Source organism: Callospermophilus lateralis, chromosome 6 (assembly GCF_048772815.1).
Source record: "Callospermophilus lateralis isolate mCalLat2 chromosome 6, mCalLat2.hap1, whole genome shotgun sequence".
NCBI lineage: Eukaryota > Metazoa > Chordata > Mammalia > Rodentia > Sciuridae > Callospermophilus > Callospermophilus lateralis.
Window position 1 is genome coordinate 1,961,263 of NC_135310.1, and position 27,310 is coordinate 1,988,572.

Consider the following 27,310-nt stretch of genomic DNA (forward strand, 5'->3'; position numbering starts at 1 on the left):
ATCCCTTGGATTCCAGCAGAATGAAATTAAGTGGGAGGGCAGCAGCGGGTTCCAACACACCTGACAGAACTGAACTGTCTTTCAACTAAAATGCCTCTGGCTCATCCTTCTGTCAGCTGAATAGGGCATTAACACCAATTGCCACCAGTAAAACTAGGAAGAACAGCGGATGCTAAAAGCATGGTAGTCCCAGGAGAAGAGGAGGGTGTTGCTGAGGACAGGTGGCACTCAGGACTCCAGGGAATGGAGGATGGTGGCTGCCTCACCCAAACAAATCCATTTCTTCACCCAGGTTTGATAAACAGCTTAGATGCTGAGAGTGTATTTCTTTCTTTCTTTGTCCCTTCTTGGTGGATGGGTGGGTTACCATGAAAATTCAGTAATTCAGGAAGCTGAATCTCATTACTGATGGGGAACAGGTCCATTTGTAGGATCAGAAATTTTGCCAGGAAGGTTACCAAAAGAAATGTGGAGGTGGCTTCAGGTGGTGACGTGAAGTCCAAAGTATCTACAACACCCAGTGTTCAGCCTTTGGAACACCAGCTCTTTGCCCACACTCTGAAATGAATCGCAGGTAAAGCTCGCAGTTCCGTAAGACATAAGGAGATCCCCATCGTCTTGTAATTAGGAACCTTGCCAACAGCCCAGAACAAAGCCAGACTTAATTTTGGATTTAAGCAGCACAAATTGCTTAAGGAGGTTTGGGAATACTGAGGGACTTTGATAATTCCCTTATATTGTACTTATGTCTGTAGTTACAGGAAAGAAATGAAAGCTCACTGGAAATTACTAACCTGTAGTCCTAATTCCCATACCTTGAGACATTGGGAGGTGGTGATGGACAGACACACATCCCACCATCAGAGAGCAGCACAGAACTTCAGGGACCTCTCAGGGAAGCCAACTTCCTACTTCCAGTTGACAAGTGGACTTCACCAGCTGCCCAGGCAGATCTAAAACACTGACCATGTCTCTGGACCCCAAGTCAGTGTTCTTCAACTAAATTTCTGTTAGCCACCTTCAGGCTGCATGACCTTGGGCAAATCACGGAACCTCTCCAATCTTTGTTTTCTTATTCAAAAATGAAGATGAGGACAGAAGCTCAGCGTGAGATCCCTCTCCGTAGACAGGACTTCCTTTCTGTGAGTGGGACCCCCTCTGCAGAGAATAAAGACATGACGTAGGCCCCAGCATTCCTGAGTTCCTGATAGAAAGACAGTAGCCAAAATACACAAACTTTGGGTCTTTTTTTAAAAGACCTTACCTTGCCGAGTGTGACATGGTTAGGAATGCCAGGCTGCTGGGCAGCAGATACATCAGAATTGATTCCATCAGTTTTGCTATCAAACTTCCTGAGAAGAAACTTGGCACCACTTCCCTTTCCCCACCTCCAGGAAGCTCCACCCGCCACTAGCACCTGCCTAAAGGCAAAAGAGAAAGCATGGCGGACACAAGGCACCCCCCCCACCACTGTTCCCATTGCTCATCTTCTAGCCAGACTTGCACCTTAACCTAAAATGTAGGAGCAAGGAGAGTTACTTGCTCCTCCTCAGTTCATTTCCCTCTGTAAAATAATCCCAATAGTAGCTTCCATTTAAAACACTTAACAATAAAGAAGCATTATTGCTGGGTCATCTTTTATCCCAAAGCCAGACTGAGAGTGGATTCCCCTTAAACAGAGGAGCTGGGAGTCCCCTGGCGTAGTGCCTGCCACAATAGGCATCAGCAAGTGTTTATCGACAGAATAAATGAATGAATAGGGAGCATTCATGATTCAAATTATTTAGCAATGTAATCATTTATTTAAAAAAATCTTACTTGAAGCCCAAATGAATTACATAGCCAATCTGGTATCTCTCATTTTACTAGAGATTCTTGAGGTCCCTCTTTGGAGCCTAAGAACAGATAGAAAAACCACAGATATAGAACTATATAGAAGTATGAATTAAATCCAGGGGCACTTTACTGCTGAGTTACATCCCCAATCATTTTCTTTTCTTTTCTCTCTTTTTTTTTTTTTTTTTTTTTTTTTTGAGACAGGGTCTTACCAAATTGCCAAAGATGACCTCCAACTTGCAATCCTCCTGCCTCAGCCTCCAGAGTGCTGTGAGTACATGAATGTGCCACTGTACTGGCAGTATTTTTATTCTTATATTTTGCCTTCTATTCTATATGAAAACATCTATTTTTTTTTTTTTAGGCAGGGAAAAAAGGTCAATTGAGTTTGCTCAAAGAATATTATCTTGTTTATACCTCATACATTTACATCAAATTGGAATGTCATTTCCAGAAATTACCATGCAATCACACACATTTGTATATTTTATCATTCCTTGAAGCTATTCCACCTACTTGCTTGTTAGTGGAAGTAGTTGCAAAAACAAGCCTGAAGGCAAAAGGATCCTATAATGGATCCTGACTGTACCAAGATGGTATAATACTGTATCAATCTAAACCGGGAACAACCTTATGGATCCCATAGATTCCAGGTGCAGCCAGGACTCTCAAGTAGTTTCTTAGTTGGATAAAAATAATTATGTATTTTTGTGTGTATGAGTAGGAAGGTAAAAATATATTCTTGTGCTACTTACTGCATTAGGAAAGGGGTTTCTACAACCAATGAATTTTAGTGTTGGAAGGTGTATGAGTCTGTCAGAGCTGCTATAACAAAATACCACTGCCTGGATATTGCAGAAATTTATTTCACAGTCCTAGAAGCTTGAAATCCAAGACTGAGGTACCAGCAGGGTTTGTTCTGAGGTTTCTCTCCTTGGCTCTTAGAAGGTCATCTTCTCATCATCTCCTCACAGGGTCCTCCCTCTGGGTATGCACATGTCTGCCCAAAATTCCCCTTCCTACAAGGACACAGGGTGTATTGGTCACCCTAATGGCCCTGCTTCAACTTAGAGACATCTTTAAAGGCCCTATCTCTAAATAGTCACATTTTGGAGTGCTGAGGGTTAGAGCTTGACTATATGAATTTGGAGGGACACAATTCAGAAATTAAAGATACTTAGTACTAAGAGAAGGGAACTTAGAGACCCTCAACTGTGTCTCATTCAATGGCACAACAGGAGATCCCTGATGTTTATGTATTTCTAAGTAACAAATTCAGTTTACAGACTATGATTTCCTTTGTAAAATGTGGTAAATTTTTATTTTATTTATTTATTTATTTTGCAGTGCTGGGGATCAAACCCAGGGCCCCATGCATGTGAGGCAAGTTGTCTACCACTGAGCTATACCCCCAGCCCTAGAATGGTAAGTTTAATAAGAAAAAGTGATCTTGTTGGATCCTTATGAATGGTTCTTTCAAGTGAGACAACGGAGGAGATCTGGGCTGGGGATATAGCTCAGTTGGGATAGTGAAGTCCAGTTGCTCCTGCACACCAGTGTCAAAGCAGACTCAGTGTGGCCACAGCCCAGTCTATATGTTGATCTGTAGCCTAATTTTTGATGTCACTTGCAAATAACTTAAATCTCTGGAGGTTATATCTGAGATGAAGGTCCATATATTTTAAATCACTTAGAATCCCACCCAAGGAGAGTCAGTCCAACCATCTCTTTATAAGACACCTTCCATCAGTCAGTGAGTAACTGAGCCACTGCAACCTCACTGTTGCTACCCCCAGAGCAAGTGACATGTTCCTCCCAGAATGATGTTCCAAGGTTCCATGCCTCTTTAAAGGGCAGTGGAGCAAAACTCTGTTCCTGATGCCATGAATGTTTCTCAGCATTTTCCATTACCACGGTGCCTGTCAGTATTCTATTTTAACTGGAGAATTTGAATATGGTATAATTAAATAATTATCAAAAATAAAACATATACCATATACCATCATTACAGTAGAACTAAGAAATGAGAAAGAGCGAGAATCCCCTACTTCTTTAGAAAGATATGGAGCAGACTTTGATTCGGATGAGAATACATTTATATTTCTGGTGATGATAGAGAATGTTTTAGAAAGTTTAAATAAGATTTTATTTATTTAGTTTTTTTTCCAGTCTCTACAAAAGAATTTAAAATAGCTTACCAACAATTTAGGTACAAAGAAATAGTAAAGTCTTAAATACAGGAGGTTGCCCTGTGGTCCCCCAAATAAGGCAGCTTGGTGGCCCTTGGTGAAAACACCAGGTTCTAAGTTATTTTCTGCCAAAACAAATAAAATACCTTACCCAAAGTGTATGAATCCATCTCTACTAGTGCTAGACTTTTTTACAGTTTGCACATTTTTGAAAACAAGTAAGAGATACATGTGACTAAAATTCAAAGGACCAAGAGCCAAGAAATGTATCTACCTTGTCACATGTCCCCTCCCCAAAGGCAAGAATAGCCAACCTCCTGCCTACCCTCTGGAGCTACTCCATGGTCTATGCTCAAATAGCACAGAGGAGGAAGCTGCCTCTCCACCTCCTTTCCTGCATATTATTTTGGTTGCATTTGTAGGAACCAAATTCCAGTTAGTTTGGAGATTTCAAGCATACACACCCTGTCTCCCCTGGGCCTGAGCCTAGAGTCCACAAACACAGAGACTGTCTGGCTTGGCCATCACTCTTGCCTTGCAGAGGACTTGGCATTCACATAAATGCTGAACAGAATGACTGAACGGATGAATGTGCTACGCTCTCTTTTCTCCTCAGTTCTCTGCTCTGCTCTGTCTGTGAGCCCATCTGATTTAGCTTTCACATCTGTCATCTATCAATGAGATAATTTTTTCTGCTGCATAATAAAATAACCTTCTCCTTTACCCGTCTTTAAGTTTCCCATCTTAGTTCTTGTAGGTGGCTGCACTCGGGGGTGCTATTTGCTACATTTTGATAGACCCTACAGTCAACCCACCCCTTTCAGATGATTTCCTTCCTTCTTTCTACTAAGGCTTTGTTTTACGTATGAATTATGCATTCCCACCTAGAATCTTGGCTGCTTTTTGACCTCACTTTGGGCTGAAGTCTTAGGGTCATGGGAATTGGAAATCTGAACTGCATGGAATTTCCAGCTGAAGGAAACCAACCTTAGTGTGGAGTCTTGCAGACCACGTGGCTCGACTCCATGAATGGGCTGCTTTGTTTAGTGACTGGCAGGTCTGTGAGGCCCACTAGTGTAATTAACCAGCTCACTCACCCCGTTGATGAGCACCTTGTCAAAGTGGCCGCCACCTGCCAGAGGGTTCTTCAGTCCTCCTACTAGATACCATCAGCCCTCTTCAGGGACCAAACTCACATCACAGAGCTAGCACTGGGGAGACCTTGGGCTAGCTTCTGGAAGAGGTGTAAGGCCAAGCCTAAGTGTCCATAGCCTCAGAATGTCTATTGAAGAGAATTGGATGCAGCTATTTGGTTGGAAGACAGGACCTGAGGCTGAATTTGGGGAGAAAATATCAAATGTCGACATCCTAGAATGGAGACAGGCTGACACTCTGCAGGGCAAGCGAGGTCTCCCCGTGCCCCAGCTCCTGGCCTCCACTGCTGACGCCTCCACGTAACCACCTCAAACAAACCACTGAGTTTTTTGGTTTCACCCCCTCCTGGAATAGTGGTAACTCTTAATGATGACATTGTTATTTTAAGCTTTCAGAATCAACACAATCTTCATAATTCACTTTATTTTAAATAAAGTACATAATAAACATATTTTTATCAGGTGAATATATAGTATTCTAAAGTAGTTAAAAAGTGGGATCTCTATATACATTCCTTCCCTATATATTGGGATGATATATTTTACTTTTTGTGCTGTTTCAGATTTAGCACTTTCAGAAATATTTCTGAGGGTTTTTTTGGTGTTGTTTTTTAATGCTTGTGTTTTATTAGGTTTAATTCCCCCCATCTCTCCCCTTTCCTCCTCGACCCTCTCTGGTTAGTTTGGTCCACCAAAACATGGTTGGAAAACATGAAGGAAACCCTGCTCCTTAGACATCAGTTCACTGAAATCTAAGTCCGAATGTATTCATTTTCACAATTTCAACCAAGATCGGCAGAATGCCAGGGATAGGTTGTCTGTGTTCCAAAGTGAGGAAGATGTCCCATTCAACAGTGAGTAGATAGTCCTCTAGGGCATTTGCTAACCTATCAAAATACATTAAGATTTGCAGACTCTTTTAGGAGGGCCTCTGCTGGAGAACTGATTCTGCAGTTCAAACAAATGGCCACCAGGTGGGGCAAGTGGTACAATCAGGACCAAATCAGGCTGTAACAAAGTTTCTGTGCAACCCTGAAATGTACATTTTATTTTTCCACTGTAGGATTCCCTGTTAGACAATTGACCCTAAATGGTCTTAGTACAGGCTCTCTAAGTAACCTCATTTACCAAAGCTTTGAATAAGGGAAAATAAACGTGAACTTGGAAGTGTGATTATTTGTGCACCTATCTTCCCCATCACATAGGACACCCCTGGAACATCCTTGTGTTCTGAATGGATTGGTGGCACTTAGGAGAGTGCTCACCCTGAAAGGAGCTCAACAAGTACTTGTTGGATTGAGATTTTTGAAACCAAGAATAACCATCTTGCGGCAATCAGATCCTGACTTGATGACACCCTCCCTGATTGAACTCTTTTCTGGGTCCTTCCTTTTGGGGTGTGTCTTCCTGGTCTGGCAGGAGCTGGCATGCCTCCAGGCCTTGTGCTCTGAGAACCTGCCAGCCCAGAGGAGTGGAAAGAATGTGGAGCTGGCAGGGAGAAGTCCTGCTCTGTGGGCCTAGAGCTAGCCATGTGGGCACTAGTCAAAGACAGAGGTTACACTGTGCCCCTTTGGCTTTCAGCATGAAGCCCACCTGTCCAACCAGTGCACAGAAAAAAAAAAAAAGAAAAGAAATCAATAATAAATAGCAGGCCCAACTGACTGACGTTGGAGGGGTTTGGATGAATTACAAGCAAGTTGAACTCCCAGCTGGGTGAAGGGGCCACAGTTTCAGTGAGGGCCTTGATTAAGAAGGAAGAGGACATTTCCAGTTGGGATGGGAATGTATGGGAAGACCCTGATGACGCTGGGGATCTCAAGCCCCTAAATTCTGATGAGTCTTTGCTGGTGGAATTATTTGCCCCGCTTCCAGCAGAAGCAGCTTCCCCAACCCCTGGGACAGGACCTTCCCACCCCAAGTGGGTCAACCTTGCCAGTTCCTCTGAGAGAGCATGGTAATGACCTCTTCAGGTGCCCACCTGTAAGACCCTAGGGATTCTCCTCAGGACCACTGCCATCTCTCTTGGCTTCTAGGCTTGTAACTAGTTCTGGTTCCTCAAGTCCCCAGAGAAAGGTACCAAGCGTGATCCATGATGAGGTGTGCTATTCTGCAAAAGAATGACTTCCTTTTTTTTCAGAGATGGAAACCAGGGAATGAATGTGGGAATGGGCATACTTAGGGGAGGAACGTGAACTTGGATTGGCCAAGTTTACTCCTGTGGGCCCCCAAGAAGGGATTCTGGATTTAGCATCACGGCTTAGAGAGTGGGCAGAGTGCTGACGGTGTGCTTGGTTGGTTGGCTGGAACACGAATCAAAAAGGCCCACTGTGAACTGAAAACACTCATCTCCTTGGGTTTCCTGTAGATGAAGGGATTTCAATGCTTTGGAAGATGGGAAGGTGTGATACCACGGAATGTATATTTAGTCTTTCTCTTGTTTCCTGGCCTGAAACTCTGAACATACTTAGACTCTCCAAAGTGATAGACTCTTTCCAAGTTAACGAGTCAATGAATGGCGGGAAGTCCCTTGGCAACTTCAGGATCATGAATGGCCAAGGATTCAATCAATCGCGCATACGAAATGAGTTCTCCATAGACGCGCAGAGAGCTTTGGATACCTGGAGTCCCTGGAGAGTGGTGAGCCAGAGTGGGTGTGGAAGCTCGGCCCCTCTTCTCCACACCTTGCCCTGTGCGGCTCTCCATCTACATCCTTTATAATAAACTGGTAAACGTGCTTTGCTGCGTTCTGTGAGTCATTCGGGCAAATTAACTGAAATTGAGGTGAGGTTGTGGGAACTTGATTGGCAGCTGTGGGTCAGAAACACATCAAAAGCAACCTGGAGCCTGGGAGCAGCAAATGAAGTGTGTATTGTGGGTGGGTGTGGGGGGGACACAGCCCTCAGCCTGTGGGATCTGATTCTATCACCAGGTAGAAGGTGTCAGAACGGGTGTCCACTGCTGCAGAACGGCTGGCTGGCTGGCGGGTGGGAGAAGGCGCCACACCAGTCAAGGTCACAGAAGTCTCCTGTGGTGATTGAGCTGGGAGAGCTGAGGAAACACGGCATGGGAGTGGATTTGTCATGTGAGACCTACTCGCCCACACTGGGAGTGTCCAGAAGGTGTACCTTGGAGAAATGAGTTGTGAGGGGAGCCCCGGCATGCAGGGAGAGCTCTGTAATAACTCTTTTCTGGAGACCAGACCTTCCAGGGGGAGCCACAACCACTCAACTGACAGTTCTAAATGTAATGGAAGTAGTAGATCCGGGTGGCAGGGACAGCACTCAGTAGCCAACAGTGAGGTGGACCTCGATGGACAGCACTCTGGAGAGTCTGACGCACCCACACTCGTGGCACTCGCTAGATGGTGGTGGTGCTGCCAGAGACGAGGTAGATCGGAAGCCTACTAAATCCTTCCTTGATCTCTACAAGCAGAAAGGTTTCAGGTCAAGGGAACCAAAACACAAATGGCACATGTGCAGTTACGACCCATTTAAATGTGTATTTATGTTTAGCAGACATCTGTGTTTTCCTTCCTTTCTTACTTCCTCATCATACAACATAGGATAAAATGACTTTATATCAAAATTTCAGTACTGTTACTTTCACATAAATGACTTGGAAACTCTCAGCGTGGCTGCTAGAGAAGTAAATCAAAGGGCTTCCTAAGCCTGAATCCAACTTAGGTCTTTAGAAGCAACAATTGAACCTCTTTCTCTTGCTCTACCAGGATAGGAAGGATACAGCACTATTTCCAACCAGTTCCCTAATTAAAATACCTTCAGAGTTGTCATTGTTTTTTAAAGTAGTTACTAAGCTGACTAAATAAGATTACATAGACTCAGCATCTCTAGGAAACCATAACAGGTAGAATATGGAGTTAGAAATGTTATTTTTAGCCCATATATTACAGCAAGAGATTAGCACTTGTGAAATTAGATTGTTGAAAAACTGCCTCATGAGGTTACTGAATTTCTTTATAGACCCGAAGATACATGAATCTCTGCACATACACAGATGAAAGTCCACACATTTTTTGTTAGGACAGTCATTTTGCATAAGATTCATTGGTATCTAAAACTCAAATTCAAATTCATTATGTGTTTGTGCCACTGGTGATTTGAATGACTTTGTGATCAATCTCAATTGCATAGGTTTAAAAAAAGATTGTTTATATGATTTTTGTTTGTTTGTTTAGGTATGGGATTAAACCCAGGGATGCTTAACCACTGAGCCACATTCCCAGTTGTATTTATTTTATTTTGTTACAGAGTGTCTGTAAATTGCTGAGGCTGGCTTGGAACCCCTGGAATTAAAGGAATCTGTCACCACACCCTGCTAAGTTTACAAGATTTTTTTTTTTTTAATCCATGTCCTCATAAGACTAAGCCTTGATAAACAGGTAAAAAGTCCGATAGATAGGCACAAACTATTTTTAAAATAGTTTTCCTAAAGATCAGATTATTTTGAAGTTATAGAAATCATATTATTCTTTTTGTTTCTTTTAGTAACATCATTGTTTGGTGCATTACAATTGTTCAAAAAAATGGCCTTTGTTATTACACATTGGTACATTCACATAACCTAATTTGGGTTATTAGATTTCCCAGTACCTTCTCTTACTCCTCCCTCTCCTCATGTCTGGAAATCACTTATTATCATCCCTGAGAAGGACATGAAAAAAGGAAATAAATTGCTGGATGACAGTTCCTCAGTGCCAAGGATCATTCAAAGTATCACCTACAGTGCATTGCTCCAAAATTGGGGGCAGAGAAGAGGAAGCTACTCTGGTTAACTGTTGCAGGGTTTGATCAGTTCAATGGATTTTGGTCTTTGTTATATTTTGCCTGTCCCAGATAAAAGTTTTTCAAATGGACAAGCTAACCAGAAAAGCTGCTCCAGTCCCTTCTGTCCAGTCTAGTCTTTCTTACTCTAAGCAAATCATCCTAATGTTCCTCCCCAGCAACTGAGGAAACAAAGACTTATGATAGACATGAAAGAAAACTCCATTTTTTTATATCATTTGATACTCACTCCATGTCCATAAACTACTAAAGTGTTAGGGTCTGTAAACAAGTCAGGATGGCGCCTGGCATTTTGCCAGAGGGAGTAGTTTGTGAAGGAACGCCAGGGAGCCTTTAAGTGTGGAGATTCCTTATTGGTTGACTGCTGTATCTAGTTTATGTTAATTAAGATAAGCTGTGTGGAATGTATATATACCCCTCCTGTCCTACAATAAACAGCTCCCACTCCTGCTGTATCAATGTACACAAGTTGCTCCTCACACCCCGGTTATTTTGCTGCAGCCGGACTGTGGCACTAAAGGTTTGCAATAAATCATCTCAAATACTATTTCATCTGTGCTCATAAAAAGTAGACACATTTTAATTGTTGGAACCTTTTACCTCTCTTGGGACCGAGGCCATTATTGGTTGGTGGCTGAGGTGGCCTCATGGGTTCTTCCAGAGCATTTCCGTATACATGACCTGGCTGGATTGGTGTTCGCAGGCTTTTAGCCTCTGCATGGGCTTTTGACCTTCGTGCTGCCTAATGGTTGAATCTGAAATCTTCCTAGGCCCCTTAGTGATAGCGACGTACCTGCCCCTTCTTTGTTCTTCCTACTGTCTCTTCCTACTCCCTCCTTCTATCACTATATAAACTTGTCCCTGACAAAATAAAGTTGAGACTGTTGCACCTTCTTGGTTGTCTCCTCTCCCGACTCAGTGTGATTGTGGGCCAGGTTGGGTGGCAGGCCAGGTTGAGATACTTACCCTCTAGCTCAGCCCAGGAGAAGCTAGTGTGCTTCACTACCTCTGTCAGAGGGTGGTTCCCACAGCTGGTGCCTTGGAGAGGACAGGCTGATCCTGCCTGCCTCCCGTGTACCCTTTGTCACAGGGAGCGACATTAATGTGAGACCAAATCAAATCCAGGGATAGACATTAATAGAATATCTCAAATAAGTATTTAATAAAAAGGCTAGCAAATTCAGGGTCTTTAATGAAACTTTAATAAAATTTATGAGACAAGGAAACTGAAAGCACAATATTTTCTTAGGAACTTTTCTGTTTGGTGTTATCTTCTTTACAACATAGAAGCTTTTCCTAAGAATGCAGGGAGTATGAAATTTCTAAGGCTCTCTTGCTGTTTTCTCCATTAAACCCCTGTCTTAAAAATCTTGAATCTATATTAATCTTTGTAATTTTCTGGCTACCTATATAACATGTTTTTCTCAAGCATGCAGTGAGGTCGCTGTTTCCAAGAGCTCTTCAATTCTGAAATATAAGAAGTGTGTTTCCAGGCATTGAAACCCAAAGGCTCACCTAGACACAATGGAGTGAGCAGAATACATAAAAATCTCTCCTGACAAATCTGAACTCTGCTTTTCCCAACCATGTGAAGTCTATTGGAAGAAGATTCCAAGTAATTTGGCACGTCGAAGCAAAATATATACTTTGATATTCTTCTCAGGAGTTAGCCATGTTATGTTGCAGGAAGGCAGATTTTAGTGCTGAATTTCTGATTGTATCCCCCCAAAAGTTGTTCCAGGCATATCATGCAAGAATGTAACCTCCAAAAAATAAATTATAAAGCGAGAAAATTAGACTTCAGAAGGCTGGATAATATTTGCATGTTCATGCATTTTACCACACATCAGACCTTCTTCCTTCTTCCTTGCTCTGATGTGAAGCATGTGCTTCCATTTTTCATTTTGGCTTAACATGTTATCATTTAATAATAATTCAGTAAATATACTTAGAACAAGAAAGCCACCTAATGACTCATGTCTTAGGGATGGTTTCAAAAAAAATTAATTGTGCATTTTGTACCATAGAGTATTCCCAGTGTTTCCTAGAATTGTTGCAACTGATGCTGGAAGCTTCGAAATAGAGCAGAAGGCATAAGGTCTGTGGCTTGTGACCCTTCCCAAAGTATGTAAGATCGGTAGACATTGAATGCAAACAAAAAACTATGCATCATTGAAGTTTTTCCTGTCACTAAAATGCTAGCAGAGCTCAAGGAATTGTGAGTCCCTTTTTCTATAGTACAGGAAAAATAAGAAATTTCAAGACTTGAGTTACCTAGAATTTCTGAGAACGTACCTTGGTACTTAGAAGGTTCTCAACTTAAAAACACAAAAAAAAGAAATGTCATCATTTTCCATAGCATTTGGAAACTTTCCATAGGTTGGAAACTTTACTCTCAGAGGTCATCAGTTCTCAGATATTTATATGTTTTGAATACTTAGCCAATCTGACTTTGGGATGCATCTTCCAGTTGTTGTCTCAGTGATTTTCTTCATGCCTAACAACTGATGGCATCTTAATTTTGGTAAAATAATGTAAATGTTAAGGTGAAATTTAGAAATAAGAAAGGAAAAGCTGATATGGGTAGCTACTGGGTGTTTTGTCTTCCTTTTTTTTATTTTTGTAAAGTGAAACAAAAGATAAACCAAAAGTTTCTATCTTAAGTTAGGTAAAATCAAAGAGGAGAAAAAAGAAGATAATATAGCTAATACTTCACTGCCACCTGTAATTTCTAAAACAACTAAGAGCATTTTTATTAAAATTAACTTTGTTGACATGTATATTAAATTATAGAGTAAATATTAAATAATTCAATCTATATTATATTATTTAAATTTACTTTGTTAAATTGTATTAATTTAAATGAAATTTAATGAATTTTTAAATATAAATCATACTATAATTCAAGTTAATCAACAATATCAGTTAATAAAATAAATGTAAATCAAACAATAGTATTAATAAAAGAAATTTAAACAATACTAATTAATAAAGTAAATTTAAATTCGATTAATTTATATTAAATGATAATATAATTTATATTTAAAAATATATTAAATTTAATTTAAATTAATTTTAATAAAAATGTTCTGAGTGGTTTTAGAGACGACAGGTGTCAGAGAAGTATGTGCTATGCAATCTGCTTTTTCTCTTCTCTGATTTCACCTACTTAAGATAGAAACTTTTGATTCATCTTTTACCTTAATTTATCAAAAGTTTGTAACTACTACTATTTTAAGCTTTTCATCTTTCAAAAACTGTTGTTAGCTTCTTTCTCTCCCCAACTTGTTTTGATCTACTGTTGTATAAAATGTGTTTATAAGAATTATTGTAGAGCCCCCAATAGTATGTAGATAAACAGTCCAGATATTTAATGATGCATTCTTACTAATTAACTTTTGCATTGGCAATGGATCATGTGATCCCACTTTGGGGTTGACTCATAAAAATACTCTTCCTTCTGGACATATTTAACATCTGGAAAACTGGATTAATGTGAAGTGACTTTTCTGTAGAAGTGGAAATAAGCAAAATGGATAGGGGTCATAGAATTGGGATTCAAAGCATCTTAGAATTTATCCACTAAGCTTCATGTTTAGGTCCTCCCCATTGGAATTTTCCCTTGGTAGTTGTACAATGTTATCTTGGATAAAATAAATATTCTCAACTTTTTGCAACATTATATTTGGTTTTCATGTACTCTAAATCTGAGACCTCCTTCTTATGGGTTGGATTGTTCTTGTTTCCTGTAATTACATGTATCATTTTTATCTTAATGCCATTAAATTTAAGAAATATTATTCTTTTTTTAAAAAAAGAGGTTGGAACTAATGGTTCAAGAATGCTGCTCTGTACAGTTGCTCACAAAATTACATCAGAATTGATGACTGGTGATGATTAACTGCTACATTGGAACAAAATTCTATAAACAAAAAGTGCTACAAAAAACAAAACAAATTTTTAAAAAAGTACTATGGCAAAAAATCACAACAACAAGAACTCAAAAAATAAAATAAAATGCCTAGTACCTATACACTTACATACACCCGCTTTTTTGCTTTCTCTTACTGACACCACCATGATCTTTATGCAACAACTGCTCCATTTTGTCCTTTGGAATGTCCAGAATGCTCCCCATCAACTGCAATACTTCAAGACGTTTGCCTTTTGGTGCCTTGAAATGACCGATCAAAAGGTTTCTCATGAGGACCTTGTCTAGTTTTCCTTCTGTGCTGTTGACCAAAGTGGACAATTTCTGTTGTGCATGGTCCAACATTTCTTTTCGGAGCTCGTTTTGTTTTTTCAGTTCTTCCATCTCTTCTTCCTTGAGATCTAAGTCTTCTCTCAGTTTGGAAGCAGAATCCAACATAGCATTTGCTTCATGCAAACGTTCCTGCAATGATGATACTTCTCCTTCTAGCTTTTCGGCCTTGTTCTTCCATTCAGCTACCAACTGTTTTTCTTTGGCTAGTTCAGCAGAATGCATAGCTTTCTCTTCTTCTTGGGCGTGCTCTAGGTTACTTGATGACAGGGCACACTGCCTTACTCGTTCCTGGCAGAGCGAAAGCTGCAGTGCATTCTCATCCCTCTGTTGAGAGACCAGACTCAACTGTTCCTGCAGGGACTCTATCTGCACACTGGCTTGATGACTTGCCTTAGAAGATGTAGCTAGCTTCTCCTCCAAGAGTGTGACTTTCTGTCTCAGTTGAATCTCTTTGTCTTCCGCAGCCAATATTTCCTGGGCGTAAGACTCTTCTGATTCCAAGAGCTGGCTGCGTAGCCTTTCTAGCTCCCGGTTTAGGCGTAATTCTTGGTCCTGTAAGTGTTGAACCTCTTTTGTTCTTAGGATTTTTACTTTGGTCTCTTGAAAAATATCAGAATTCAATGTTTGAGCATCTCCTCTTTCTCCAGGCAACTGGGCTTTTATTTTTTCAATAGTTGTCTGCAAGTTCTTAATCTCCTCCTCTTTGTCTAAAAGTAACTGGCTATGCGCAGCATTCATCTGCTCATATTGGTACTTCAATTCATCCATTTCCTCCTTCTGCTCCTGTAAAGACTGAAGTAGTTGCATTTTACGCTGGTTTTGATTTTCAATTATATTCAGATGGTCTTCAATTTCATCTTCCAGATGATTTTTGACTATATTCAGTTGAGATACCTCCAATTTTAGTTCTGTGATAGCATCAAGAGCTTTAGGCTCAGCCACTGGTACAGCTTGATTTTGCTGTTCCCTAAGTGTTTCCAGTTCGAATTGCAGATAGTTGTTTTCTGCTTTCATGTAGGTAAGATTTCTGTCCTTTCTTTCAATGACTTGCCTTAAAGTTTCATTTTCTCTTAAGGCCTGAGAACACTTATCTAAATCCTTTTGTAGTTCTGAATTTTTTTCTTCGAGTTTTTCAATAAAAACTTCTTTTTCATTTAGGACTTGTTTCAATTGCTCCTCGTCTTCTATATAAGATGCCAAAATTTCCTCCATTTCTTTTTCATCAGCAGTCATTTGCTCAATATTCTTTTTGAGTCCTGCTATTTCAAAGTCCTTCTCTTGATTGAGTTGCACTACACACTCGTGTTTCAGCTGTAAGGCAGAGGTATTCAAATGATGTGCATTGGAGAGTTCCTGAATAGTCTGCCTGTGATTATTTGCTTCTTCCAACAGTCTTTTTTCTGCCTGGTGAAGTTTGGCTTCTATCTCTTCTTTGTCTCTTTTTAGAGTCTCCATGATAGTGTCTTTTTCTTGAGAGATTTGATTGTTAGCAGCAATAGATTCTTCCAACTTACGCCTTACATCTTCACGTGCTAAAATCAACATTTCATTTTCTGTTTTGAGATCAATAGCAACTTTCTTTAAATTTTCATTGAGCTGTTCTACTTCAGAAAGATTTTGCCTTAAGTTGCCAATTTCTGCTTCCCGTTCTTTAAGCATGTCATCCTTACAATGACTGTTAGAGTCTTCATTCAGAGAACTTCGGTACTTACTCTTCAATCCAGACAGCTCATCTTCAATTTGTCTAATGGGATCCTTAAGCCCAAGGTTTTCCTGCTGGATGTTTAAACTATTTTTTTGTGACTGATTTAGCTGATCTACTAAATCTTCTACTTTACCTTCAAGCTTCTGCTTGGTTAAATGCAAATCACTGAGGCTCTGTGCATTCCCAGTCAACTTCTCCTTCTGCACATGCAACTCTTGGGATATGTTCATTTGATCATCCTCAAGTTGATGAACTCTCTTTTTTTCATCATCTAGTTCTTGTTCCAACTTCTTGATGACAAGGTCTCCTTCATTTTGTTGTTTGGATAGCTCATCTTTTATCAAAATCATGTGCTTTGTAGCTTCCTGATTCGGATGATCCAGTTCTTCTAACTCAGCTATCAGCATTTTCTTTTCATTGATAGTCTCATTCAGTTCTTCCTCCTTTGCCTTCAAGTGAACTTGTAAGTCTAGTAATCGTACATTCAAATTCATGTCTGTTGAAGCTCTGTTTTTCATGACTTGATGGTCACAGCTCAATTTTGACAGTGACATCTGAAGTTCCTCTTTTTCTTGACTCAATGATGACTTCTCTTTTTCTAAAGCTTCAACATGCATTTTAAGTTTCAGATTGTCTTCAGCAAGACGGTTATCCTGGTTTAAGCCATTTAGTCTCATGATTTCCTTCTCAGCATCAGCCAGGGCTTGTTTTAGCCTGAACACTTCTTCCACTGCTGAACTCTGAGGAAGGATTTTTCCCTTTTCTGCCACAGTAGAACTCTGCTCCAAAACTGACATTTCATGCTGATGATCATCTATGTCTGGACTTTGGTTTGGTTGAAGAGTCTTGATAGCATTTTGTACTTTGCAGATTTCACTTGTGTCAGAATGATATTTTCCCTGAGCCTCAGCAATCTGCCTCGAGTGACCAACTTCAGGTTCATATCTTGCAACTTTAATTGACAATCTGCTTGTTTCTTGTCGTGATAAAATTATGTCACTAAAATCCATGTCATCATCACGGAAGGCGGAAAAATGACTACTGATCCCGGAACCGAATGGAGCCAGAGCAGTTGTTGTTGGTACGCCACCAGCTCCTGAAGGTACCCATTGAGCAGCTGCCTGTAGTTGAAACACTTGATTTTGCAGTACAATCTGTCTTGCTTTAAGATGGCGGCTGATCTCTACCTCTTTCTGTTGCAGTTGATATTGGTAACTTACAGACTGATGGTTTATTTGCAGCTCTGATGCTTCATGCTTTTCTTCCAGATCAGTACAATCCTTTTTCAGTCTTTCATTCTCACATCTTAGTGTGGAATCAGTAGTTTCCATTTCCTCTTCCCAGCAATGATGTAATGCTGCTTCTGGGTCTCCTAAGTCATCCAGAAGTATTTCCCTGGTGAAGCTGGAGATATGGCCAGTGAGGGAAGCCAAGCTGCTCCCCACCTGACCCAAGAAGTGGCCCAAGCCTGAGACCAGGCCTCCAAACCAGGACGACATCGCCGCCACTTCAGTGATCCATCGGACCAGCTCCAAACACCGCGTCCATCACCGTCCACTTCTCTGCCCCGAACGTCCTCCAGGGTTGCTAGGGTCAATTATGACCCAAGCGCTCAGAATTCCTCACAGCGCGAGGTTCCTGGGGCTCCACCAATACCAACCATCCCTCCCTGCCTCTAAACTCAGAAGCCGGTCCTGGGCTTTGACCCGGGGCTGGCAGCCAGTAGCACACTCACCCCCTGCAGGGCCTCTGCTTCTTCCCTGCACTTGCCTGTCAGCTATTGGCTCACAGGATTGGGCAGGGTTGGCTGGGAGGAGCTAGAGATACAGGAAAGTGTCCTAGTTTGAGTCCAAAGGCACTCCCACGAAGAATCAATGTTGTAGTTGAAATCCAAAGGTAGTTCACTGGACAGTTCCCTCTTGTCTGGGAGAGGTGGATTTTTTGTTGCTTTCAGTTGCATTCAGTTGACAAGGTGAGGTCTCGCTCCATTACAGAACGCAATCTATTTAATTAAAAGTCCCCGATTCAAAAGTAAATCTCACCCCAAAACACCAGAGTAATTACCAGAGTAATATTTGGCCAATATGTGAGCCTCATAGCTAACATATACAATTAATTTTAAAATCGGAGATGGCAGAGGCATCCCACACGTTCTATAGTCTCATGTCCAACTCAGGAACAAGAGATTCCTTTCTTCCACATCATTTTCCAGGCCTGAATCGAAATGACTCTCATCGTGGGGACTGACTCCAGCCACTCCAGAACATTCTCTCTTAGAGCCCTGAGCAGCTTTTCCCAGGCCTGGTGCAGACCACGCAGAACTCCTGAATCGGGGGCTGGGGGCGGCACTGAAAAACCAGCCTCTATCTCAGAGCCAAGCCTGTCCAAGGAAGGAACATGGCCTTTGTCCTTGGAAAAACCCACAGAGCACTCCTAAGCACATCCCCACCCTGCTAAGTTGTTTATCTACAAATAACAGGAGATATCTGCTGCCCCAGGTGTCCCTGACTCAGTCAGGCTAGGAGGGACCCATAGCAACCCCCTAGCAGCCACCAATCAGCGTGAGACAGGGAAATACCTGGGATGCCAGATGACCCTCCCAGTAGTTTATGGTGGTTGATAACATGTTGGGAATCCATGTAGTTCAGCACGTACACCCCTCATGGCTTAAACCAATCAGTTCAAATGAATACCCCTTTTGTACTGACCAATCACCCGACCCAACTTGTTCCCGCCAGTGAATGTGCTAATCATGTTTTAGAGTTGTTATTTGATTTTCCCGCGGTGTGTGATGATTTGCTATGATGTATGTGAAGTCCCTGTCCTCTCCAAAGAATGTATAAAACTACTGCAAACCTGGGCTCGGGGCCTCTCAGCGTCACCAGTTGCTGTGTGTGCGCGCAGAGGACCGAGCTAGCTCGCAATAAACACCTCTTTGCTGCTTACATCGATCTTGGGTCTCTGGTGGTCTTTGGGGGTCCCGAATTTGAGCATAACAGCACCTCTCCTGTTGGACTTCCTTCCCCTGGTTTAGACCCTGAGAGGGGCAGGGAATCCAGAAAGCTGCATGTCTGCTGGAAGGTGAGCCTGAAAGGAGGCCAGTCCTGAGGCCCGGGAGGACTCCACCCTGTCAGGTCCTGAGAGCCCAGACTCATTATGGTGCCCCCTGGTGGGCAGGGAGTGAACCACGGTTAACAGAAGTCTCTCAGAGAACCAGGACCTGCTGGCCCCACCCGGTGGGTTAGTTTAGTCTTGTGTGGGGGTGTTTGAGAACTGGGATAGAACCCCGGTGCACTGAACCACTGAGCTCCGTCCCAGCCCTTTTTACTTATTTATAGTTTAAATCATGAGACGGGGTCTCACCAAGTTGCCTTGGGCCTTGCTAAGTTGCCTATGCAGTCGCACAATGGCCTAGGACCAGAATGAGGGCTGAAATGCACTGTTTGCTCTGAGGTCCTGAGGTCACGTTGGCAGAGTTGGTGACCCACCTCTGAGTCCCATCCCATTTTTTATACTTTGACTAGAGCTTTAGAGAATCCCAAGGGCCTGCTTGGATCTGTTCTTCCCAAAGCATCCACCCAGTTGCCCACTGGCTGAGCCCTTGAAGTCTCCCTGCTCTCATGTGTGCGCCCTCCCCAGCAGCTGGATGGTGACATCTGAGGGACCCTGAGCAGTCTTCCACGTGCCAGCAGAGGTGGCTTGGCTGACGTCAGGTGCTCAGAGGGCCTGCCTCCCAGCGGTAGGCCAGGGCGGTAGGGAGCACATCTGAGACACCCTGGGCCTCTCCTCCAAGCCCACTGCCCCACGGAGTCACTGCAAAGCCCAGAGCCACCTGATCTGGGAACCTCTGTCTGTCCTCCAACATCCCTTTGTCACTGCTGTCCTCTCTGGGGTCGGGGGACCAGGTGGCACAGACAGTGCCTCATCTTCCCAGTGTTCCTGAAGCTCCTGCCCAGGCCAACCTACTTCAAAAGCCCTCTAATCTGACTCTTTTCAGACGGACCCTCCTCTCCACCTCCAGGCAGAGGGAGCGCGTCCTACCCCAGCCTTCCAGCCCCTCTGATCTGACGTGGGTAGGGCGTCACGGAGTCCTTAGAGCGTCATCACAGCGAGCAGAAGCTGCTCGAGACTGGAGCCCCTTGGCGACGGGCCAGACGCAGGTCTTCCATGGCCACATGGATGTGGGAAAGTGCATGCAGTTGTGAGGGACTTCACGTGTGGTGGCAGGGCTGTGTGTGACTTCACGTGTGGTGGCAGGGCTGAGGGACTTTATGTGTGGGTCAGGGCTGAGGGACTTCACGTGTGGGGGCAGGGCTGAGGGACTTCACGTGTGGTGGCAGGGCTGCTTGTGACTTTACATGTGGTGGCAGGGCTGAGGGACTTCACGAGTGGGGGCAGGGCTGTGTGTGACTTTACATGTGGTGGCAGGGCTGAGGGACTTCACGTGTGGGGGCAGGGCTGAGGGACTTCACGTGTGGGGGCAGGGCTGTGTGTGACTCTTGCACAGGGACATTTGCCATTTGGACCCTTTCCCCATGACAGCACTGGACACTGTACTTCATGACTGTGTAGAGGACAGTGAGTCCAGGCTGGACCACGTTCCTGTTTTCTCTTTGATCTTAGAAGTTATTAAAGCATTGTCCTGGGTCCCTGTGGCATATGGACCCCGAGTGCTGGGCTTCTTGTGCCTAATGGGAAAGTCTGTCCTGGGGTTCAACCCGGATCTTCAGGGAGTAGCTCTGGGGGTTTTTACAGTGATGGTCCCGTGTAGCCAAGACTGACGGAGTATGAGGGACGTGTCAGCATGCACACAGGGTCCCCCGATCCCCATCAGTCCTCCCCGCGCTCCTCAGTGTTGCCTGTCGGAGACTTTCTAAGTGTGTGCGGGTTCGTCTGGCTCCTGTGGCTCAGCACGACACCGAGAGACTTGCCCATAGCACACGTAGCACAAGCTCTTGTTGAAAACCCTTCTGGGCCACGTTCCATTGTGTGGACACAGAGAACTTTGTGCATCCCTCCTGCTGTCAGCAGACATTTGAGTTGAGTCGGAGGGTTCTGTCAAAAAGTCTGGTGAGCGCATCCTTGTACGTGTATCTTAGTGGGCAGACATGCTCATTGCTCTTGGGCTTATACATAGAAAACACATGAAGTAGGTATTTTCGATATGTATTTTCAGAATTGGAGTTAAGATTGTTTCCAAAGCGAGGTTGAAGATATTTACTCTCCCTTTTCCTGAGATTTGATTTTTTAGGATTGTTGTGACAGGGGTAGTAATGGTCACTGAACCAGGCTCTGCAGTCTCAGAGTGTGGCCCTAGGACCAGTGGTGCCATGGAAATTCGAGAAATCATGGCACTGGAAAGAGACAAGCAGATTGGGAGGCGTGGAAATGCGAGATCTATCCAGCCAGGGCAGGCTCAGGGGCGTCTTTTCCAAAGACAGAGCACTGCTCTCTGTCCTCGGGACTCTCACAGTGCGAACTCCTGGGTTTCCAGACTTTCTCGGGGGAGTCTCCTTGCCGTCCCTCCTTTTCCAGCAGCTCTGCTTCCCGCCGTAGCGGCTGAGCTGCCTGATGACAGACCACAGCCCAGGAGCTCTCAGCTATCAACACAGGTAGAGCGGGCACCTTGGGAAGGAGTTGTGCTTCCTTTCCCACCTCTTGATGCTCAGGGAACACCTGCAGCCTGCAGCGGCACCGTCCTTACCACGTTGGTCTCCTCTCCTGAGTAACACGCGAGAGGCTGTCTTTTTGTTAACCACTGTTTTTAGGAAACTCCTTAGGAAGAGCAAGGAATAAGCAAGCACCTAGCAAACAGCCGCAGTCACGCCAAGTATCATCTTAATTCCTCTTACCCAGGAGAACCACCCTCCAAAAAGGGTTTCTGGATCCCATTTTTCCAAGTCTGCACAGGCACATGGGCAATGCTTACCACATGACCTCTGTGACCTTTTCTATAATCTTCCTGTATCCTCGGTTTGTAAACAATAGTTACTCAAGTTCCATGTCGTTTTCTGGTTTGATCCAGTTACTGGATACATGGGTCACACAGAGGGAGGTTTGGTCTCCTTCACCATGTGCCATCTGCCAGGAGGGGCCAGGTCTTGTTGGCCACCTGTGGCTTCCCTTGGAAGTGTTAGGGGCATCTTTCATTTTATTTACCAACTGATAAAAATGCAGATAATACTCAAATACTACCCCACAATCTCATCTATGTTTAATCCAATTTACTCGATTTTAATTGTTAATTTTAGGTTATCCATAAACCAAGACATTGGACAATTGTAGGTAACAGTTCTAGCCTCTGTTCTTCCAGAGAAAGACCTAGAAGCAGTGGATAGTACACGTCAAACATTTTATAGAAATCAACACTCTACTGACTGACCACTTAGAAAAATGTGTGGGTTAGTAATTCTAAAGACATTTTTATTCTTATCTGTTTAACCAATTTAAACTGAACCTTTTAAAAAAATGTTTAAGACATATGGACTAAAAACTATTTGGATTCATTTATCAAATTTAAGAGTGCTCATTTATCTATAAGCCAACTTTGATACTACACGTGATATATATATATAAACACAACATACACACAGATGTACACAAATATTTAAAAATGATCAGGAAACAGATTTTATAGCTTTTCTTGAATGATTGACCTCTGCACAAAGACAATAGGAAAAACAGGATTAAAAACTTCAGTTGGGCAAAACAAGACTAATTGGAACAAAATGTACTAATTTAGGCTCACAGGACCAAATGTGAGTTTACCGTAGAAACCTTGAGACTCAACAAGACAGAGGTTTTGAATAAAAAATGACATGGACATAATTATTCCCAAGTGGTTATTGCTGTCCTTCAAATCATTCCTTATTTTTCCCCCAAAATCAAATCTGAATACTCTTTGGCATTGCCCCAGTTCCTTCCGTCAGTGGCAGTGAAGGATCTGGGCGGGCGCAGGAGCGGGAGCCTTGGCACCGGCTCTGATTCCTCTCTCACCCTCCTTGTTGGCATCAGCTGGAGTCGGAAGTCCAGGAGTGTTGGCCTTCAGGCCGCCTGAAGTTTGAGTCAGAATACTTGGACCCAAATAAACAACGGTATTTTGTCATCTTTTGAGTTTTTATTTTTTTAATGCTTGTTTTAGAACAATACATGAAAGTAGAATTTTGACCCTTAATCATTTTGCTTTTAGTGAAGACCCAGAAACAAAGCAATCTTAATCTGTCTTTCCATTGACCAACAATTTAAAAAACACATTTATAAAGTATATCCCATTTATGTTAAATCTGATTTACCCATTTTTAACTTAAGTTTCCCATGAAAACCAAATTTAGTTAACATTGTAAGCCATTCTTTTCTGTTCAAGAAAAATCCTAGAAGCAATGGACATTGTACTTAAACATTTTTATAGAAAACAATACCCTTCTCTGGCTAATCCCCTGGGAAAAAATGTGTGGGTTAGTCACTTCAAAGACTTTTTATAAAATTTTTGTCTCTTTAACCACTTTAAGTCACATGAGCTAAAATGTATTTGGATCCATATTTTTAATTTTATGAGCACTCTTTAATGCCAATTTTTGGTACCAGGTGCATGATATGTAGACACAAGCACACATGTAGACACAACTTAGAATACACAAGTGTGCACACATGTACCTGAAATTAGCAGAAAACAAAGATTTTATAGTTTTGTGGGGTTTTTTGGCTAGGTATGACTTCCACAGGTAGGATACAAAAAAGCTATATGGGTTTATTATACAGACTGTCAGATTCAGTGCTTTCGAGATTAAAATAGAGCTGTGAAGTTGAACCCTGGGAATAAAGTCTTGACAGTCATGGTGGATGCCAAGGTTCAGCTGGCTTCCTGAGGCCGATTCACTGGCCCATTACCACTCTTTATTTTCCTGCTTGGGACCCTTCCTCTAGTGAAAGTTAACCCTTGAACAACTGGCTTCTGAGTAGACACAGCGTAAAGAAAAACAGAGGGCAATAAACTTCAGTTACACAAAACAAGGCTAATTGGTTCAGGAGAAAAGGTGAATTTACCATAAAAAATAAACTTGGGCTCAGAAAAATATGACGACTACAGAAAGGGCACACACACAGAACAGCTGTATCAGACCAGAGGGCACCTTCAGGTCAGATCACGGTCAGCCCAGGTATTTAAAGAACGTGGGAGTCTGTGAAGTCCCAAGAAAAAGAAAACTTGCCCATTTGGGCATCTCTCCATTTTCCTTCCCTGGGCGGTATGGAGAGAGAGGAGGAGATCATTTAGGGAGGAACTTGCTGAGAGACAGAACCCTAGAGGACAAGAAAGGAGAAAACAGGCTTGAATGTCCCCTAGCAGCTTGGACTTCAGGTGACACCTTGTTTTTCTTCTTCTGTTCCCCCCACTTCATTGTCCCAAGGCACACAGAAGAGGAGGTCACACAAAACGCCCCCTGGCCGTGTCCCTGAGGGAAGCTTAGGAACTAAGAGGCCGAAGGCGCACCCATGTAAACCTCGGCCCAGTTAGAGGTGCCATCCCAGGGGTGAATTGCCATTTCGCTATACAAAGTCACCGGGAACTGCAGGTGAGGGCTCATTTGGACTCCAGCACACGCCGTGAAGCCGCAATAGTTTCACACTCACACACACACTCAGGACTTCTAAACACTGTCTTCCACTGGGTTCCCCATACTGATAGCTCCCTCGTGGGAGCCCCTGATACTGATGGCTCCCCAGCAGGTGGCACGGAGGTGACCAAGCTCCCCTTCCGTCCTACGGACAGGCCTGACTGAGGCCTCAGGTCCCAGGACTTATCTGTATCCTGACCACTGTGGGTGCTGGTCCAACTCTCCAGGGAGTCCCCCAGGCGAAGGAGACCCCAAAGCTATCGGGTGCCGTCATCTCATTTGATTTGAGGGGCACTGCACACTCCAGCATAAGCAGCCAGCAACACCAGTGGTGCAAGGGGCCAGGGTGATTGTCACTTCCGGTCAGGGAACCAAAACATTGCAGGAAACAGACGGCAGAGAAACACCAGCAGCGCTGGGAGAGGAGAATCCAGACTCTGTTTCCCTCCAGCAGGCCCGGAGGGGAGCAGACTCCAGCTCTGAGCCCTGACCAGGCTCTCACAACATTTATAGGTCATTTGGCGTCATCTTGGACCCGTCCTGTCACTGGGGCTTTTGTCTTTTTAAAAAGTTCCCAGTCTGTGTGGCTGAAGGCCTTGTGGGGCCCCCAACATAGAGCACTCCCAGAGACAGCAGAAGGGCCCTTCCACAGGCTCCTTAGACCTGGAGGCCTGGCCCAGGGCTGTTTGCATATCAAGAGGGAGAAGGCAGACTCCAGGGGCAGTCATTTAGGCCCCTGGAGGAAGGCTGGGCGGAGGAGAGCTGACCCTTGCCGGCCCTGGTTTCTTAGGGTGTCTGCAGTCTCCTCTTACAGCCAGGTCTGGTTTCGCCGTCACTTCACCTGTGACCTGTCTCAGAGCTGGGGTGGCACAGGGGGCACAGATTGTGTGAAAGGGGAGAGACCTTCACCCGGGAGGGTGCCTGAGCTCTCCTGGGATCAGTGAGGTGCAGGGACACTGGGTGCTGCACACAGACGTGTCTCTGCTCAGACTTCAGAGCCTGTAATGCAGCGGGAAGACTCAAGGCAGCTCTGGACCCCCGACCTTCCAGGGGGTGAAGTAAAGATCTCCACTGAGCTGGGTGTGGTGCCGCAGGTCTGTCATCCCAGTGACTCTGAAGGCTGAGGCAGGAGGGTCACAAATTCGAGGCCATCCCCAGAACTTAGCAAGACTCAGTCCCATGGAAACGGGAAAGGGTCTGGGAGTCCGCCCGACAGCAGTCTCCGGTGCATGGCTCTTGGCTTAGAGGTGGTTGATCCCAGAGATGGTGACAGACCTCCGGGGTGGGAAGCAGGCCAGATGGGGGTCTGTGAAACTGGGCTTGGCAGGCAAGCAGAGGCATTTTCCACTTAAATTCCTTTGCTACCTTGTGTTTGTCAACAGATTTTCAAGATAAGTATTTCTCTTTTAAAACCTTTGCATTCATACAAATGTGCTCAAAATAGAAACATGACTCAAAAACCAAGAATATTCCAAAATATTCTAACACAATTATTCACAGACAACACGAGCCACCCCCCAAGCCCCTCAAATGTGCTCAGTACCAGTGGGAACGGATGTCCTGTGGATCCTTCCAGATCTGTGTTCCTTTGCACATATGCCAGTGTGCCACAGCCGTGTGTGTGTGTGTGTGTGTGTGTGTGTCTCATGACTCCACAGCTGCTTGTCACTGGGCAGCACGACGACACCCATACCATGAGCAAGCACAAGTTATCAACTCTGCCGCTAGACGTGTGGTGGTGGCTGGTACCTTGTCCCCTACCCCTGTCACCAGCACTTTGCATTCCACACTTCCTATGCTGTGCTGCTGGTTCTTGGGCTACAGTCTCAGAAACAGAAGCCCAGGTCAGAGTTCTGCCCGTCTTTGCATCATTCATGCATATTTCTGGACCACCCTCCCCAGACGTGACAACCTGTACCCCACCTTCTCAGCAGCACTGAGCAAGGTGATCCTAAACCCTGGGGCAAGATAGGAGGCCAGGCCGAGGGCAGACTCCTGTTTTGGCTTGTTCCCCTCTAAGGGGGAGACTCAGACACTTCCACTGTTACTCATCTTTCTTCTTTGGAAATCTGCTCCTCCACTGTCTCATTTTCTCTTGTAGTGTTGACAATCTCAGGCCTGGCAGCCCCAGCTAGGCCCCTGACTCCTGGGCATACACATGTCCATGCACAGCGGTGCTTGCTGGACCTGAGAATCATGGTGGGGGTCCTCAGGCTGCCCCCTCCCAGAGTCCCCTTGGCTGTCATGAGAGAACGCACCCCGATGTGAGCAACACTCATGCTTGAAGAGGACCTTTCTATGGCTCTGCCGAGGGTCCCAGCCCGTGAGCACGCCCTCTGTAGAAGTCAGATGCTTAACAAAAATTCAGTGTCTTTCCATCCTGCTTCCTCCCAGCAGGCCTGGGTGTGGTGTGGTGTGAGCCGTGGTGTGAGGTCTGGTCATGTGAGGTACAGGGGCCAAATCCTGGGAGCAAGGGATATTGCATGGTGAACCCCAGTAAAGCTCAGCAACCCCCAGGGGCACAGGGAGACCTGAATGTTCCTGGTGAAGGTTTGTAGTGTGAATTAGGAACAGTCTCCAGGGACATCTCTGACGTCTCAGGAAATGTTCTGGGTTAGAAAATGGATCCTTCAACCCACCCCTTCAACTCCTGCAATGGAAACTGCCCAGTGGAGAATGCTCCTGCCCACTCTTCCTCTACGGGGGGGGGGGGGGTCGAGGGCACAAGGGTCGAGGTCAGTAAGTGGA

General features: G+C 44.1%; 1 long non-coding RNA gene across 1 annotated transcript; it reads left to right on the top strand.

The window, feature by feature from the left end:
- Positions 1 to 759: 759 nt before the first annotated feature.
- On the top strand, positions 760 to 7,788 carry LOC143641804 (uncharacterized). Its single transcript, XR_013155497.1, has 4 exons — positions 760 to 1,142; positions 2,041 to 2,106; positions 3,184 to 3,261; positions 6,385 to 7,788. It is a non-coding gene; the product is annotated as an uncharacterized LOC143641804 (long non-coding RNA).
- Positions 7,789 to 27,310: the final 19,522 nt, after the last annotated feature.